This window comes from Hemitrygon akajei, unplaced genomic scaffold (genome assembly GCF_048418815.1).
Source record: "Hemitrygon akajei unplaced genomic scaffold, sHemAka1.3 Scf000213, whole genome shotgun sequence".
In the NCBI taxonomy this organism is placed as follows: domain Eukaryota; kingdom Metazoa; phylum Chordata; class Chondrichthyes; order Myliobatiformes; family Dasyatidae; genus Hemitrygon; species Hemitrygon akajei.
This window is the reverse complement of record NW_027332098.1, coordinates 95833-101832: the sequence shown is the minus strand read 5'-3', so window position 1 is coordinate 101832 and position 6000 is coordinate 95833.

Sequence of the window (6000 nt, the reverse complement as noted above, 5' to 3'; positions counted from 1 at the left end):
ACATTCACTCTATGTCTGACCCCGGCAGTGTGTGATGGGATGGTGTGTTTGGAGATTCACTCTGTGTCTGACCCCGGAAGTTTGTGATGGGATGCTGTGTTTGGAGATTCATTCTGTGTCTGACCCCGAGAGAGTGTGATGGGACTGTGTTGAGGGAGATTCACTCTGTGTCTGACCCCTTGTGTGTGTCATGGGACGGGGTGGAGGCATATTCACTCTGTGTCTGACCCCGAGACTGTGTGATGGGACGGTGTGTTTGGAGATTCACTCTGTGTCTGAACCCGGGAGAGTGTGATGGGACTGTGTGGAGGGAGATTCACTCTGTGTCTGACCCCGGGAGTGTGTGATGGACGGTGTGGAGGGAGATTCACTCTGTGTCTGACCACGGGAGTGTGTGATGGGATGGTGTGGAGGGAGATTCAATCCGTGACTGAGCCAGAGAGTGTGTGATGGGACGGTGTATTTGGAGATTCACTCTTTGTCTGACCCCGGGAGTGTGTGATGGGACGGTGTGGAGGGAGATTCACTCTGTGTCTGACCCCGGGAGTGTGTGAAGGAATGGTATGTTGGAAGATTTAATCCGTGACTGAGCCTGAGAGTGTGTGATGGGAAGGTGTGTTTGGAGATTCACTCTGTGTCTGACCCAGGGAGTGTGTGATGGGACTGTGTGGAGGAAGATTCAGACTGTGTCTGACCCCGAGACTGTGTGATGGGACGGTGTGTTTGGAGATTCACTCTGTGTCTGACCCCGGGAGTGTGTGATGGGATGGTGTGGAGTGAGCTTCAATTTGTGACTGAGGCCGAGAGAGTGTGATCGGACGGTGTGTTTGGAGATTCACTCTGTGTCTGACCCCGGAAGTGTGTGATGGGATGCTGTGTTTGGAGATTCACTCCGTGTCTGACCCCGAGAGAGTGTGATGGGACTGTGTTGAGGGAGATTCACTCTGTGTCTCATCCCGGGAGTGTGTCATGGGACGGGGTGGAGGGATATTCACTCTGTGTCTGACCCCGGGAGTGTGTGATGGGATGGTGTGGAGTGAGCTTGAATTTGTGACTGAGCCCGAGAGAGTGTGATGGGACGGTGTGTTTGGAGTTTCACTCTGTGTCTGACCCCGGGAGTGTGTGATGGGATGGTGTGGAGGGAGGTTCACTCTGTGCCTGACCCCGAGAGAGTGTGATGGGACTGTGTGGAGGGAGATTAACACTGTTTCTGACCCCGGGAGTGTCTGATGGGACGGTGTGGAGGGAGATTCACTTTGTGTCTGACTCCGGGAGTGTGTTATTCGACGGTGTGTTTGGAGATTCACTCTGTGCCTGACACCGAGAGAGTGTGATGGGACTGTGTGGAGGGAGATTCACTCTGTGTCTGACCCCGGGAGTGTGTTATTCGACGGTGTGTTTGGAGATTCACTCTGTGTCTGACCCCGGGAGTGTGTGATGGGATGGTGTGGAGGGAGATTCAATCCGTGACTGAGCCAGAGAGTGTGTGATGGGACGGTGTATTTGGAGATTCACTCTTTGTCTGACCCCGAGAGTGTGTGATGGGTCGGTGTGGAGGGAGATTCACTCTGTGTCTGACCCCGGGAGTGTGTGAAGGGATGGTATGGTGGGAGATTTAATCCGTGACTGAGCCTGAGAGTGTGTGATGGGAAAGTGTGTTTGGAGATTCACTCTGTGTCTGACCCCGAGACTGTGTGATGGGACGGTGTGGAGTGAGCTTCAATTTGTGACTGAGCCCCGGGAGTGTGTGATGGGACGGTGTGTTTGGAGATTCACGCTGTGTCTGACACCGGGAGTGTGTGATGTGTTGGTGTGGAGGGAGTTTCAATTTGTGACTGAGCCGAGAGAGTGTGATGGGACGGTGTGTTTGGAGATTCACTCTGTGTCTGACCCCGGGAGTGTGTAATGGGACGGTGTGTTTGGAGATTCACTCTGTGTCTGACCCCTGGAGTGTGTGATGGGACGGTGTGTTTGGAGATTCACTATGTGCCTGACCCCGAGAGTGTGTGATGGGATTGTGTGAACTGATCTTCAATTTGTTTCTGACCCCGGGAGTGTGTGATGGGACGGTGTGTTTGGAGATTCACGCTGTGTCTGACACCGGGAGTGTGTGATGTGTTGGTGTGGAGGGAGTTTCAATTTGTGACTGAGCCGAGAGAGTGTGATGGGACGGTGTGTTTGGAGATTCACTCTGTGTCTCACCCCGGGAGTGTGTAATGGGACGGTGTGTTTGGAGATTCACTCTGTGTCTGACCCCTGGAGTGTGTGATGGGACGGTGTGTTTGGAGATTCACTCTGTGTCTGACCCCGGGAATATGTGATTGGACGGTGTGTTTGGAGATTCACTCTGTGTCTGACCCCGGGAGTCTGTAATGGGACGGTGTGTTTGGAGATTCACTCTGTGTCTGACCCCGGAAGTGTGTGATGGGACGGTGTGTTTGGAGATTCACTCTGTGTCTGACCCCGGGAATGTGTGATTGGACGGTGTGGAGGGAGATTTACACTGTGTCTGACCCCGGGAGCGTGTGATGGGACGGTGTGTTTGGAGATTCACTCTGTGTCTGACCCCGGTACTGTGTGACGGGACTTTGTGGAGGGAGATTCAGACTGTGTCTGACCCCGAGACTGTGTGATGGGACGGTGTGTTCGGAGATTCAGACTGTGTCTGACCCCGGGAGTGTGTGATGGGATGGTGTGGAGTGAGCTTGAATTTGTGACTGAGCCCGAGAGAGTGTGATGGGATTGTGTGAACTGATCTTCAATTTGTGTCTGACCCCGGGAGTGTGTGATGGGACGGTGTGTTTGGAGATTCACGCTGTGTCTGACACCGGGAGTGTGTGATGTGTTGGTGTGGAGGGAGTTTCAATTTGTGACTGAGCCGAGAGAGTGTGATGGGACGGTGTGTTTGGAGATTCACTCTGTGTCTGACCCCGGGAGTGTGTAATGGGACGGTGTGTTTGGAGATTCACTCTGTGTCTGACCCCTGGAGTGTGTGATGGGACGGTGTGTTTGGAGATTCACTCTGTGTCTGACCCCGAGAGTGTGTGATGGGATTGTGTGAACTGATCTTCAATTTGTGTCTGACCCCGGGAGTGTGTGATGGGACGGTGTGTTTGGAGATTCACGCTGTGTCTGACACCGGGAGTGTGTGATGTGTTGGTGTGGAGGGAGTTTCAATTTGTGACTGAGCCGAGAGAGTGTGATGGGACGGTGTGTTTGGAGATTCACTTTGTGTCTGACCCCGGGAGTGTGTGATGGTACGGTGTGTTTGGAGATTCACGCTGTGTCTGACACCGGGAGTGTGTGATGTGATGGTGTGGAGGGAGTTTCAATTTGTGACTGAGCCGAGAGAGTGTGATGGGACGGTGTGTTTGGAGATTCACTCTGTGTCTGACCCCGGGAGTGTGTAATGGGACGGTGTGTTTGGAGATTCACTCTGTGTCTGACCCCGGGAGTATGTGATGGGACGGTGTGTTTGGAGATTCACTCTGTGTCTGACCCCGGGAATGTGTGATTGGACGGTGTGTTTGGAGATTCACTCTGTGTCTGACTCCGGTAGTGTGTGATGGGACGGTGTGTTTGGAGATTCACTCTGTGTCTGACTCCGGTAGTGTGTGATGGGACTTTGTGGAGGGAGATTCAGACTGTGTCTGACCCCGAGACTGTGTGATGGGACGGTGTGTTCGGAGATTCACTCTGTGTCTGACCCCGGGAGTGTGTGATGGGATGGTGTGGAGTGAGCTTGAATTTGTGACTGAGCCCGAGAGAGTGTGATGGGATTGTGTGAACTGATCTTCAATTTGTGTCTGACCCCGGGAGTGTGTGATGGGACGGTGTGTTTGGAGATTCACGCTGTGTCTGACACCGGGAGTGTGTGATGTGTTGGTGTGGAGGGAGTTTCAATTTGTGACTGAGCCGAGAGAGTGTGATGGGACGGTGTGTTTGGAGATTCACTCTGTGTCTGACCCCGGGAGTGTGTAATGGGACGGTGTGTTTGGAGATTCACTCTGTGTCTGACCCCTGGAGTGTGTGATGGGACGGTGTGTTTGGAGATTCACTATGTGCCTGACCCCGAGAGTGTGTGATGGGATTGTGTGAACTGATCTTCAATTTGTGTCTGACCCCGGGAGTGTGTGATGGGACGGTGTGTTTGGAGATTCACGCTGTGTCTGACACCGGGAGTGTGTGATGTGTTGGTGTGGAGGGAGTTTCAATTTGTGACTGAGCCGAGAGAGTGTGATGGGACGGTGTGTTTGGAGATTCACTCTGTGTCTGACCCCGGGAGTGTGTAATGGGACGGTGTGTTTGGAGATTCACTCTGTGTCTGACCCCTGGAGTGTGTGATGGGACGGTGTGTTTGGAGATTCACTCTGTGTCTGACCCCGGGAATATGTGATTGGACGGTGTGTTTGGAGATTCACTCTGTGTCTGACCCCGGGAGTCTGTAATGGGACGGTGTGTTTGGAGATTCACTCTGTGTCTGACCCCGGAAGTGTGTGATGGGACGGTGTGTTTGGAGATTCACTCTGTGTCTGACCCCGGGAATGTGTGATTGGACGGTGTGGAGGGAGATTTAAACTGTGTCTGACCCCGGGAGTGTGTGATGGGACGGTGTGTTTGGAGATTCACTCTGTGTCTGACCCCGGTACTGTGTGACGGGACTTTGTGGAGGGAGATTCAGACTGTGTCTGACCCCGAGACTGTGTGATGGGACGGTGTGTTCGGAGATTCAGACTGTGTCTGACCCCGGGAGTGTGTGATGGGATGGTGTGGAGTGAGCTTGAATTTGTGACTGAGCCCGAGAGAGTGTGATGGGACGGTGTGTTTGGAGTTGCACTCTGTGTCTGACCCCGGGAGTGTGTGATGGGATGGTGTGGAGGGAGGTTCACTCTGTGCCTGACCCCGAGAGAGTGTGATGGGACTGTGTGGAGGGAGATTAACACTGTTTCTGACCCCGGGAGTGTCTGATGGGACGGTGTGGAGGGAGATTCACTTTGTGTCTGACCCCGGGAGTGTGTGATTGGACGGTGTGTTTGGAGATTCACTCTGTGCCTGACCCCGAGAGAGTGTGATGGGACTGTGTGGAGGGAGATTCACTCTGTGTCTGACCCCGGGAGTGTGTGATGGGACGGTGTGGAGGGAGATTCACTCTGTGTCTGACCCCGGGAGTGTGTGATGGGATGGTGTGGAGGGAGATTCAATCAGTGACTGAGCCAGAGAGTGTGTGATGGGACGGTGTATTTGGAGATTCACTCTTTGTCTGACCCCGGGAGTGTGTGATGGGTCGGTGTGGAGGGAGATTCACTCTGTGTCTGACCCCGGGAGTGTGTGAAGGGATGGTATGGTGGGAGATTTAATCCGTGACTGAGCCAGAGAGTGTGTGATGGGAAAGTGTGTTTGGAGATTCACTCTGTGTCTGACCCCGAGACTGTGTGATGGGACGGTGTGGAGTGAGCTTCAATTTGTGACTGAGCCCGAGAGAGTGTGATCGGACGGTGTGTTTGGACATTCACTCTATGTCTGACCCCTGGAGTGTGTGATGGGACGGTGTGTTTGGAGATTCACTATGTGCCTGACCCCGAGAGTGTGTGATGGGATTGTGTGAACTGATCTTCAATTTGTGTCTGACCCCGGGAGTGTGTGATGGGACGGTGTGTTTGGAGATTCACGCTGTGTCTGACACCGGGAGTGTGTGATGTGTTGGTGTGGAGGGAGTTTCAATTTGTGACTGAGCCGAGAGAGTGTGATGGGACGGTGTGTTTGGAGATTCACTCTGTGTCTGACCCCGGGAGTGTGTAATGGGACGGTGTGTTTGGAGATTCACTCTGTGTCTGACCCCTGGAGTGTGTGATGGGACGGTGTGTTTGGAGATTCACTCTGTGTCTGACCCCGGGAATATGTGATTGGACGGTGTGTTTGGAGATTCACTCTGTGTCTGACCCCGGGAGTCTGTAATGGGACGGTGTGTTTGGAGATTCACTCTGTGTCTGACCCCGGAGG